The following is a 12,521-nucleotide window of genomic DNA, read 5'->3' as shown; positions in this document are numbered from 1 at the left end:
AATTGTGTTGTCCTTTAAGGTCAGTTTGTTTATTCAGTCAGGGAAACAAACAGAGTTTGTTTAATTAGTTTCTTTAGGCATAAAAAAAAAATCAGTCAATGAAGATCTTTCTCTTTCTTTCCTCACACGACACACTGCACCTTTATTTTATCTCCTTTTTCCAGTCTTTCTTCTGAGATGCAAGATTTCAATTCAAAACCTCCCCCTGAAAATTATGATTTTAGTGAGAGACATTAATTTATCTTACTTCATACCCAAAATATGACATATTTTGTCTAAAATACAGCCTCTTGCAAGTAAAAGCTGTAAGATTGCAGCGCTATTCATGGATTTTAATGTAGGCGATCACATTTTACGAGTGATTTCTGCTTATTTATTTCCTTCATCACACCATGTACCCTCACATGTTTGCAGATGGAGCACATACAAGGAAAGGGGCTCCCTACCCAGGCCTCACTGAGTGTGTGTGTGTGTGTGTGTGTGTGTGTGCCCATTTATAAACATGTATGTATTTCTTCTGCGAGAGTAAAGAAGGCTGGGGGTGGGTGGTGGGTGGTGGTGGGTGGACGGTCGGAGAAGGCTCTGACAGACTTTGCATGAGAATGGCCGGGGTCCTGTGAACCTTCTGCTCCCTGTGTCCACATTCAATGGCATCGCTGCAGTTAGCATGACAAACTAGGCTCCAAGTTCTCGGACTTTTTAAGCACAGCCTGCACCCCCACACCCTCCTCCCTCCCTCCCTCCCTCCCTCATTCCTGTCGACTCCACCCATCCATGTCCTGACTCCACCATAACCCCCCATTCTGGCAAAGCCCCCTTACCCTCAACTTGCTCCTCTGTGTGCACTTTGGGTTGAGCCTACAGATTTTATGAGGTGTCTGGGGGGCTACCAAGTTCAGGGGAGCCGGGGAGACGAGCCCTGCACACACACACACACACACACACACACACACACACACACACACACACAGATGCACAGAGCTTTTGAGCATTAAACACTGCTTTTAATTTAAACCATTTTTATATTTTTAATTCCTCCAAATCCAACCCTGATTTGTACACCGGCCCAGTTTCATCCACCGTCTTTTGGGACATTTTTTCCTTCCAGCTTTTGCTTCCCTTCACTACTAACACCGTATCAACACGCTGCCAAAGTCAGCCTTTCATTACACGTGAATGCGAGAACAGTCATTGGGGGCTGAAATTAGAGCGCTTACATAAGAATTTAATTTTGTATGTGTGCATGCTGGGAAGGCACATCAGTGGGCCACAGTTGAACTCGATGAACTCGTGCAGCATCAACACAGTCAAAAAAGAAAGGATTTTCATTTCACATTAAAAAAAACGGCATAATCTCTGTTCACGTTTTGTCTGACGTGCTCAGTCTGCTCGCTTGTAATGTTTGTTATCTGACGTTTAAGCTTATTAAGTTGATGAATTCACAGTCAGTCAGCATCACTGTAACGCAAGTGTGAAATAAATAGATACAATTAACACTGGACTGTTTTATGTGAATTGATGCTTTATATTACGGTGGGTGTAATGGACCCTTGTTAATCAGAGTTGTATATTTTAATGTGTTCTCGCTGTGTTTGTGTAAATGGTCTCAGTATAAAACGCCCACCGAGGGCCGTGAATACACTCCACACTGATGTGCTCTCTCTGCATTATGATGGACAATTAAGATACTATTCAATGAGCCCAGTTTGGAAAATTAAACTGTACTGTATTCTGGAGAACATTACAGTAATTTAACACATTTTCATGTCATTTTTTAATGTCGATGTCTCAAAAAAAAAAAAAAATGCAGTAATATCCAACAGCTGTGGGAATAAAAATATAATGTCTGAAATCTAGAAACATTAAAACCACCATTAATATTTAGGACTAGTTATTAAAGCTAATGTGAGTGCAATTTGAGTACAGTAGTTGTTTTACTCATCAGAACCACTAACATGATTTTATGTTTATTAAGTCATTCAGTGTGCTCGGATGATTTGTCTCCTCTTCTCTTTCTGTTTAATTAATCAGACCTCTTTCTCTTCTGTGCCATTTATGTAATTTACATCGTGAGCGAACATAACCAATCAGAGAACGTGTGTGTAGAGAAAAAAATATCATGATTTAAGATTTAAAGGCCCACATTTATTCATGCACAACACTGGGAAGTATTTTGTTCTTCGCATCTGCACATCTTCATATCTAAAATGATGTATGTGATTTCTACTTTTTTAAAAGGGTTACCGTTTAGCTTTGGAGAAGAAATTCAAACTCAGAATTTTTATATTTACAATATTAATGAGGTAATAATACAAACTCAGAGATATTTATTTTTTCCATAAGTGAATAAACAAGCTGTTCTCAGAGGAGAATAAGGTCCCAGAACACTGTTTGAAGCTAGAAAGGTGGCAGGGTCCGCCAAATATAAACAAAGTAAAACAGTATGAAATTGTGTTGTCCTTTAAGGTCAGTTTGTTTATTCAGTTTATTCAGTCACAAAAGCAAAGAGAGTTTGTTTATTTAGTTTGTTTAGGCATAAAAAAATATCAGTCAATAAAGACTTTTCTCTTCTGCACCTTTAACCGTCATAAAATAAGGAATTTGATCATTTTAAATGAGCTTGGTGTTTAATTCCAACACATTTAGCTTATCAAGGAAATTAAAAAAAATCAAAACAAAGAAAGAAATAATTGCATTACATTATTTCCAATGCTTTATTGTGCCACCATATATATATATGCAGTAAAAAACAAATACACACTCCTCCCTTTGAATTCCCTCAGTTGTCTCCACGGCCTGTGAGCTTTGTGCAGCTCTGTCCTGCTGTTAAAGGCCTTTGTGTTGTTAACAGACCACGATGTTAGAGACTCTCCATCCACAAACAAACAGCAGAGCAATTAAAAGACAATTAGCTGACCCCCAAGGGTTCGTTCAGGCCAACAATGGGATGCTTTTAAACACTGAGGGAGCTGTTGCAAATCATTGTGGTGGGCAGACTGGGAAGAGTTTAAATAAACTGAGAGGCTGCGTTCATGAGCACGTATCTGGTGAACGTTTGAGTCAGAAATACTTAAATATGAATGTTGTTTGTTGACTGTATTTCTTGTTTTATAAAGAAAAAAACAATGGACTTCAATACATTTTTATAGAGATAAAAAGTATGTTTTAAGGACATTTTAAACATAAAAACTGTATATAAAAAAAATACATATAAATGAGTGATTTGATCCTTTAACACAAGCTACATTTTTTTCACGCTCGTCTTCACATTCACCATCAGGCGTGAGCAGGCCTCGCTGTCAGAGTTGCATGCTGTATACAGACTGTATGTGACATGATCCGTAACTCTATCTATAGGTGTTATGGTATCATTCCCACCATTAAAGAGGTTTTCCACCTTCCCAATGACCTCCGCCTCGCCTCACAGGACACAGAAAACGACCTGATGGCAATGTCTTTCACTGTACAGAGGCTGCGCTGTGACGAGAGCATGTGTGTGTGTGTGTGTGTGTGTGTGTGTGTGTGTGTGTGTGTGTGTGTGTGAGCATCTGTGTATGGAGGGTGGGTCACTCGGCGTTCAGACTCCAGTGTCTTTAGAAAGCGTCCAGCCTGTAGGGTTCAGGCCTTCTCCCTGGTGAGAGTGGGGGAATCTAGCATGGCCAGTAAGCATGTATATCAGGCCATCTCACGGCTGGCTGGACGCTCCCTGGGTGGCCCACCGTGGTCAATACTGCACTGGTGACTGGACACACAGAATGGGATAATCTCCTACTTTCTTTCAGGGCCATGGTGCACACACACACACACACACACACACACACAGATCTCCTTTTATGCTGGCCTGGCTATGGAGGCTTGCCTGGCCCTTATTTCAGGTCAGGACCAGTCAGGGGGAGGCCGAGGGGCTGGGGAACCCAGAGCGAGGAGCGAGGGGACAGTGTTGTTGGGGGAGAGTGGGGGTGGAGGGGAGCAGGGAGCCCATTTCAGCCAGAGCAGTGGAGCACACTGGGGGCACTGGGGCATCGCCTCTACTGGCTGTTGGGGGAAAACAAAAGGAGGTGTGATCCCCACAAAACATAGGACCACTGTGTGTGTGTGTGTGTGTGTGTGTGCATGTGGTTATGAATGTGTATCATTGTTCAGAGTTTCCTTCAGCTCCAGCAACTCGCTTCAACACCCCTGCTGCTCACATACAAAGGCACCTAATTGACACCACAGATTTAGGCCACTAGGTTTAACTGTTCCCCTTCCAACCCTTCAGCCACTGCTGGAATAATCAGAGTAATCGAAGTGAACAGCCTCCCATACCTTCTCATAACACATTTGAGCTGATGCTTGCACAATAACTGGCAATATACTATATTTGTGTTACTGTCAACAAACCCCAATTTCTAAGACCGTCTCTCAGTACTTTTCGATGTCCTTATCCTGAAGGCGTAACTCTTTAAAAACAAGTCACAAATATTTTGTTTCATTTTTAAAGAATGCTAAACATTTTGGTAAAACAGCTGGGCGCTGTAGTTTTTAGCAACTATTCTGAAAACAGGAGTGAATACTGTATTTGTTGTGAACTATTTTCTGCGGTGGATGTATACATTATTGACTCTCTAGTGAGTATTTACAGAAAAAGGATGTGGGCTTGACTTAAAATAAACGACAGTGCCTATGTTCATTGTAACAATGCATCAATAGCTGGCTATATACTATATTTTTGTTACTGTCATAAAAGACTGTCTCTAAGTTTTCAACTTCCTTATCCCTTCTGTGGCTGTCACCCTGAAGCCTGCTAGCTCCTTCTGACGATGTAAATCTCTGAAAACAGATGAAAAATATGTAGTTTCATTAAAAAAAAAAGGCTAAAAGTGTTGGTCAAACAGCTGGGCGCTGTAGTTTTTAGCAACCATCATGAAAACAGGAGTAAATAGTGTATTTGTTAGGAACTACTTTTCAGCTGCATGAATACATATTTGGCTCTCTAGTGAGTATTTACAGCAAAAAGACAGTATGTGGAATTGATTTAACATGAACTACAGTACCCAGGTTTATCGCAATGGAGAAACATGTCAGTCAGTGTAAAGCCTCATTTTTAATAGTTCCTTTTATTTGACAACAATTGAAGTCTATGGCAAAAATACATGATGTATATATGAGTATATATTAAGATTTGGATTAACAGCAACTCTATTTCCTATTAGTAGTTATCAATTCATTGTTTTTGTTGACCAGAAAAAAACAGAATATCACCAAAGATATCCTCCTGATTTAATATACTCTCAAAAACAAAATGTACTTTACTGACATAAAGAGAAACAAGAATTAAACATGAGAGAGAAAAAACAACCAAGACAGATTCTCTTTTTTCAAATTGTTCATCTTTATTGGAAATATATTTCACATCACTGCCACACTTTTCATCATTCAGCAATCTCATTTAACATTTTATGATAAGATTCATTCACGCTATGCAGAAGACTGTATAAATACGTGTGTGTACATGAGATTCAACAGAAAAGTACTTCAACAGCGACAAACTCTTGTCGAGCGATTTTCCAGTCAAACACTTGAATGTAAATTACTGAGTGAAAAGAAGGACCCCTTGGGGTCTCAGCCAATCTCCGACGTAAAATTGGCCTCAAATATAGTGATTCACATCTAATGAAACTAATTCTGGGAAATGTTGCTCAGCAGCTGCATTTTTACACTTCAGACAGCTCTTAAATTGATTCAACCTCTAAACTTACCTTTCAGAAGCGGCTCCCGACTTACCTGTACACAAAGAGCCAGACTAGACAACTGATAATCAGACTCTTAATGATGTGTGTCTAACTGACTGTTCCTGCAGATGGAGAAGTGGAGTTTTTCCATATGTGGCTGAGGCTAAACATGGTCAGAGAGACTACAGACGGTGTGTGGGCTTCGTTGGAGAGCGGGCGGAAGCTCAGTCGCCGCTTTTCATCCGGACTGGCTGCGTCTGTGAAGACATAAGCAAATAAAAAAGAGAGATTAGTGACAAAGAAACACTCCTGAAATTCTGCAGTAAGTTCAGTCATCTTCCTCTGAGCAGACAGGTGTAGCTGAAGATGAGTGATCACTATCTGTGCTTATATCACACGCATGTGCTCTCTCTGCATACAGCTTGTCGTTATGACGCTGTCTGTGTCATCATCTCTCCAGACGCACCAAACTGTTAATGTTTACTACAGGGCGGGGGGGAGGCTGTCAGTTTGTGCATGTACGTAGGTGCATGTGCGGTTGTTGCTGCGTCTATCAGCTGTCTGTATCAATGGTGTGCATGACCCCTGAGCTAGCAGACAGTCATGGGCCAAAGGTCAAGGTAGAGCCTGTCTGGGCTTCCTGGCTGAAACCAACGCCTGCAGCACAAACACACACACACACACACACACATATAAACACATGCATGGGGGGATGGGCTGCCCCCCTACCAGACTAATATCACCTTTGGGATTAGGATCCAGACAGAAATACATTGACCCCAAACACACACACACACACTGAGAGTCTCAGACACTGGATCTGCTTGGTCATAAAACAGGACTCGGTTGCAGTGACGCAGAGAGACGCAGCAGAGATGCTGAGTCTGGGAAGGCCATCTAATTATCTTTCAGCGCTGAGTTAAAGAGGAGAGCAGAGGAGGCCGGGGAGATTCAAGCGTCACCATGGTGAGCAGAGAAAGCAGCTAACACGGTGCAAGCTAGCTAGCTAGCCAGCTGCACGGTAGTGTTAACGGTGGAAGGAGAAAGGGAAATACGCAGAATCAGCAAGGCAGCTAGGATTGCTTAAATATCCTTAAAACTGAGGAATGTGAATATGCACAGGTGACGTTTATTTCATTTCGAAAACTCACCAGGTGAAAGAGCAGCTAAGAAAAGAGCATTGTTTGTAGCTCAACTCCCTCCTGTCATATGTCAAGCAGCTTAGCTCTGTAATTGCATTAAACCCAGGCACTGATGTAGCTGGAGGAAGTGAGAGCCCAGAGCACCAATCTGGATAAAACAACATCAGCATGCCAGACGCTTGTAAAAAAAGAAAAAAAAGAAAAGAAAATCGTGAATCAAAGAGAAGCGGGGCTGCAGGATCTCAGCACAGAGCGAAACAGGAAAAAGGTCAGATTCAGAGGAGCTGACGGGGCTTCACTGCCAGGCCATCGGGGAAACTCCCCAAATAAGCCCGAGTGTTAAGCCTGCTAATCCCCTGTATTATTGCAACATCTGTGAGGTCTAGAGAGGCTCTGCCGGTGATTAGCAAGACAGATGTAAACAATATCCTGGCTAAAAAGGAGAGGAGAGGAGGAGAGGAGAGGAGAGGAGAGGAGAGAGGCGAGGAGAGGAGAGCGCTTGGTTGATCTGAGCAACACAGTGCTGGAAGGATAAGAAAAGTAGAGATAGAGAGAGAGAATGTGGAGAATATAAAGCAGGTGAGGTGGGAGCGAGTGTGTCAAGGGATTTAGAAAAGGGAAAAAAGAAGAAGAGGAAGTGGAGGATTGACGAAAAAGAAGCAGGAGAGGATGCAGTAGCGATTTTGGAAGAAATACCAATCAAGGAAGGTGATGAGATGTGAAGAAAGGAGCTGTATTAGCTTGAGGATGTCGAGGATTGACAGAATACAGTAGATGGAGGGGGGGGAGGAGGTGGAGGGGAGACAGAAGGTGACAGCATGAGGGGAGAAGGAGCAGCAGATTGGGAGACGGCAGACCCGGGGCCAGGGGTGCCCTGACCGGCTGACGAGACACCAGGGAGACGTGCCTAATTTATGCAGAGTTAGGCTGAGGGGCTGAAGAGTGGAGGGTGTCTGGGACCCCCTTCAATACCCCTCAGCACCGAGGGGAGCAGCTATGGGTGCTAGCAGTGTGAGAAGGTAGGGGGATGGGGGAGTCTGGTTTTATTTTTGAGAGACACAAGGGGGGTGGAGGCTGCTCGCCCTGCTCAATTCAGGCGAGGCTGTCCGTCTGACGTCCCATTAAGGTTTGGGACAGGGCATGCATGGGGAACGAGGCGATGAAGGGGAGAGGAGAGGGGTGGATAGGAGAAGGAGGAGAGGCCATGCTTAACTCCCTCTCTGCCAAAGATGCTCCCCCCCTCCCCAACCTCCACCCTCCACACTCCAGTCCTCTTCTTCTCCAGTCTGGCTACCTATTAGATCCACATGGCCGTCCGTCTGCTTCTCTGCATACTAATTCCCCATTACCACAACCTTGAACGTGAGCAAAGAACAGAGTCGGACTGAATCAGAGACAAGTAGCCGGGCCGGTGGGTTGGTTGGATGAGAGGCTAGGAGAGTACTTCAGCACCCAGGAAGGCAGGCACGCTCACCGGGCCAGAGGAGTGTGTTGTGCTCGTACAATGGAGGCTTTATACCCGACTGTAGCTGCAAAATGTATTTTATTTATTTTGCATGTTGAATTTCATTTGAATGGATGTGTTATTTTAGTTACCGATTATCTCACATTTATCTTCTCTCATTTAAATCCTACGGTAACTACGGTTCACGATCAAGGGCTGCAGCTAGCGATTAATATTTTCTTGATTAATCTATTAGTTGTTTGGTCTATAAAATGTGGGAAAAAATTACCTCCTCAATTGTTTTGTTTGTCCGCAACACAGAGATATTCATAAAGGAGTAAGGACACTGGAAAACATTCACATTTAGGAAACTGCAATCAGAGAATTTTGATTTTTCTTCTCTTGAAAAATGACTCAAACTGAATAATTGATTATCAAAATAGCTGCCGATTGACTTAATAGTTGACAACTAATCCATTGTTGGAGCTCTAACTGGGTTCAGCAGTTAATTAACCTTAGATAACCCTGATGTTTGCACTAATGTAGACAGTACAGGGTTTACAACACATCTTATAAAGGAATGATCTTAAAACTGCTCTCAAACTACAGTCTTACATTCGCTTTCAAGATTTTTTAGCTTTGTTTTCTGATGTTTTTCATTATTTTTGATTAATTACTTGTCCGTTTTGTGGTTGTGTTGTTTCTTTCTGTGTTCTTGCGGATGTTTCTTGTTCTCAGGTTTGAATAAAGATAAAATACATCTTAAAGATTTCAATTGGGAGCGGTAACCTTGCCTAATGAAACTACTACTCTACCCTAGAGGACTTTCGTTTCTCTGGGTTTCAATGTGAACATTTAGTGACACACTAAATACCAAAAACCAGCTCCGAACGTGGGAGTCGGACCTCCAAAGAGGTCCCCATAAAAACCTAAAGGGTCCCCAGCTGCGCAAAGGAATCATAAAGAAAAAGAAACTGGTCTTACATAGAATTAGCTTTTCAAGCTTTTCTCTTATTTTCCCCCTTTTTTGGGTGGAAAAACTGAACGCTATTTCTTTCTGGCTCCAAATATCCTACAAATAGAAACAATCTGAGAAATAAAAGCCCGACCATTTTTCAGGTGAACTGCTCGCATTCTCATCATGGGGGGGTCACAAATAGCTGCTGCTTCATTGTAAGGGTCTACCTGGTACCAAGGAGAAAACTCCACGTGGCAACACTGCATGATCATTTGGCATGAGTTAAAAAAATAAATTTAAAAAAATGTAATTGAATACTTCGCCATCTGTAGCTTTGAGATCAGAATATCAGTATTAATGTCAGCCTTTCACATCTTGTCTCAGTCATGTGTGGAGTGAGAGGAGACATACTGTATGCTTTGTGTTTGCGAATCCTGGCTGATGGCCAAGTGAATCTGTGTGTATTCGTGTGTGTGTGTGTGTGTGTGTGTGTGTGTGTGTGTGTGTGTGTGTGTGTGTTGTTCGAGGGGCCCGGCGAGAAGCAGAATGAACAGCCAGGCAGGGTGATGGTTGAGTCTGGTGATGCAGGTAGACAGTTTAATGACAGTCCTCACCCCTGAACATACAAGCCAGTGAGCGCCCGGCGCGCTCGCAGATGTACACACACCGTATGACACATGCACATATATGTGTGATATATGGTGTGGCATTTTCTGAAAAAGACACTGGTGCCGGTGAAAATGAAACAGAAAATAAATCTGTGTGTGTGTGACCCTGGAAGAAATAACCGGAGGAGCTCGAAATGACTAACAGCTGCTACTTTTGACCGTCGCTTTATTTAGGTTAAAATAAACAAAGAGTTTTGAGCTTGTCCTTCGGCACATTTACACCTTTTCACCTCACTTTTTTTTTTTTTTAAAGCCGGATTTGTACAGTTGACACCGCACAAACAAACATCCTCAGAAATCTAACATGCTAGCGAGGAACAGTGCAAAGTAAAGCTCCATTCACGGACTCAACAGAAGCCAAGCTCTTTGTGTCTTTCTCCCGAGTTGTGGCCTTGCATCTTATTCAGCGGGACTTGCGCAGGTCTGGACTTGAATTTGGTGCCCAAACAAAGACATAGAGCCACCTCATTAAAAAAACATGTCATTGGATCAGGCCTGGGCTGAATTGTGTGATTTTCCCTCCTACCATAAGTGGCCGTGACTGAGCGTTGGGCTGAATGAGAGGCCGGATAGAGGCCTACCAATGGAGCGCCACGCTACATCTCTATGGGAACCACCCCCTCACAGAGGGGGGCACATTTAAAGCTTTGTTGGTCTGTTAACACAGCTTTTTAAAACGCCTCTTTATGGACTCAGCTAAGCAAACTGCAGCCCCTGGTTTTCATGCGCCAGAAGGAGAAAGTAAAAAAAAAGAGAGAGAAAGAAAGAAAGAAAGGAGACAGTGAAGGGCAACAGAATGAGAGGGGGGAAAGCTGGAGAGGTTGTTTTTTAGGTTTTCACAGGATATAAGAAAACTTTAAATAATCACCAGAAAAGTTCAAGTGGGAGAATATTTCTATGTGGTTTTATGTCACAAGAAAGAAAAATAGCTTTCAATCCTAAAATGAGTTATTTAATACTTCAAATCCACCTTCAACACCTCGCCAAAATAAGTACAGTACACTCCCCGCTCAGAACGCGCTGTACATCTGCTCTCACTGCATCGAATCACCTGAGAGCTGAACTTTGTAGCGGTTGTTGGATGCAGCAGAACCAGGTCAGTGACAAACTGCACCGTCTCACCGTGTCCTCTGATACAGTCAGCACACACCTTTACCCAGAGGATTACAGGCATACTGCTGCTGGAACAATAGGTCTGTGCGGGCGCGTGTGTGTGTGTGTGTGTGTGTGTGTGTGTGTGTGTGTGTGTGTGTGTGTGTGACAAACACGGTCCTGCCTGGGAAACGTGGGCTGGAGACTTAGTCAGTCTCACAAGGCGCTGAGGATGACAGTGAAATGAATAACAATGAACTTGCTGAGAGTCAAGTTCAGAACATTAGAGATGAACCAGAACCAGGAGCACAGCTGTACACAAAGGAACAGTGTGTGTGTGTGTGTGTGTGTGTGTGTGTGTGTGTGTGTGTGTGTGTGTGTGTGCGCGTAATTGTGTCAAGGAAATATCTCAATATGAAGCAGAGCTCCAGAGAGGAGCACCCACTAAGATGAAAATGCACACACACACACACACACACCTCCTCTTCTCACTCTCTTGCTCCCCTCCCCTTCCCATCTCGCCGCGCACATGCAGCAAGGACCCCGTTCCTCCTCGCAATCCTTCCATTGCTGTCTGCTGCGCGCCTGATGAAAAAGCGGAATGACATAGAGGGGGCGCACATGCCTACAGGCAAGAAAACGCACATTTGTAAATCACAGCCCCAATATAAACATAGGGTTTAATGGGGGTTTCTAAGGCGCGTTGGCAGGGTCCACCTCGCCGTGCGCGCTTCATCGGCCGCGCTGCACGTTTTTTCCAGGAGAAAATGTGACCGAACAGCCTCCACCACCGCCACCCCGGCAGAGAGAGGATGGTCTACGGGGCTGCGAATGCATCTGAATACATTTACATAAAGATTGTGCCACAGTGACGGAGGCACTGCTGAGAATGCAGCGTGCCTGTCATTGTCCCCAGAAATCAGAGTAATGATTGAAATGTGGCGCAGACGGGGAAGAGGGAGGTGATAACGGGAAGCGGTCACTTTATTCTGAAAGGAAACACGGGGAGCTGTGTGTTTTTAGAAAGTCTGAAAGGGGCTCAGTGTCGCCTGACATCAGCAGCGTATATATGAACCGGACACATGCAGGGGGATAATGCGGAGTCAAATCATTTTTATAATCTGATAGGATGATTTGACCAAGAACAATGTTGATAAAGAAGAAAAAGCTCTTTCTCCAATAGGCAAATCTGATCTCTACAGGTAAAACATATCTTAATCGCAATGTAATCCTGCTATTTTTGTTCAAAAAATGATGGTATAACTGAGGAAGAGCGTGCAAAAAACTGATCATTCATCTTAAAAATGCAGTAAAGCGAAAACTCGAGTTGAAGACTTTTTGCTTCCCCCTGGGAAAAAAAAACCCCTGCAAGGATATTTGGTCGTAGAGTAACTTCAACATACTGCAGATACGAGACCTTATTTTCGTAACACACAGCACAGGTATTCCAGCTCCAGATTTTATTAGCAGATAAACTGACCAGATTTTACTGTAACAAATTCG

General features: G+C 43.3%; 1 protein-coding gene across 3 annotated transcripts in view; it reads right to left on the bottom strand.

Annotated features, from left to right (window-relative positions):
• Positions 1-5,350: 5,350 nt before the first annotated feature.
• LOC311258504 (uncharacterized protein) overlaps positions 5,351-12,521 on the bottom strand; it is a 39,972-nt gene continuing 32,801 nt past the window's right edge. For all 3 annotated transcript variants that reach the window (XR_014622738.1, XM_084354835.1, XM_084354834.1), the window contains exon 4: positions 5,351-5,971. The gene's annotated coding sequence lies outside the window, so the exon portion shown is untranslated. The remainder of the gene's footprint in view (positions 5,972-12,521) is intronic.

The sequence above is a fragment of the Pagrus pagrus genome (assembly GCF_965226575.1).
Source record: "Pagrus pagrus genome assembly, chromosome: 6".
NCBI lineage: Eukaryota > Metazoa > Chordata > Actinopteri > Spariformes > Sparidae > Pagrus > Pagrus pagrus.
Note: the sequence above shows the minus strand (reverse complement) of the source record. Positions and strands in the feature narration are given on the sequence as shown.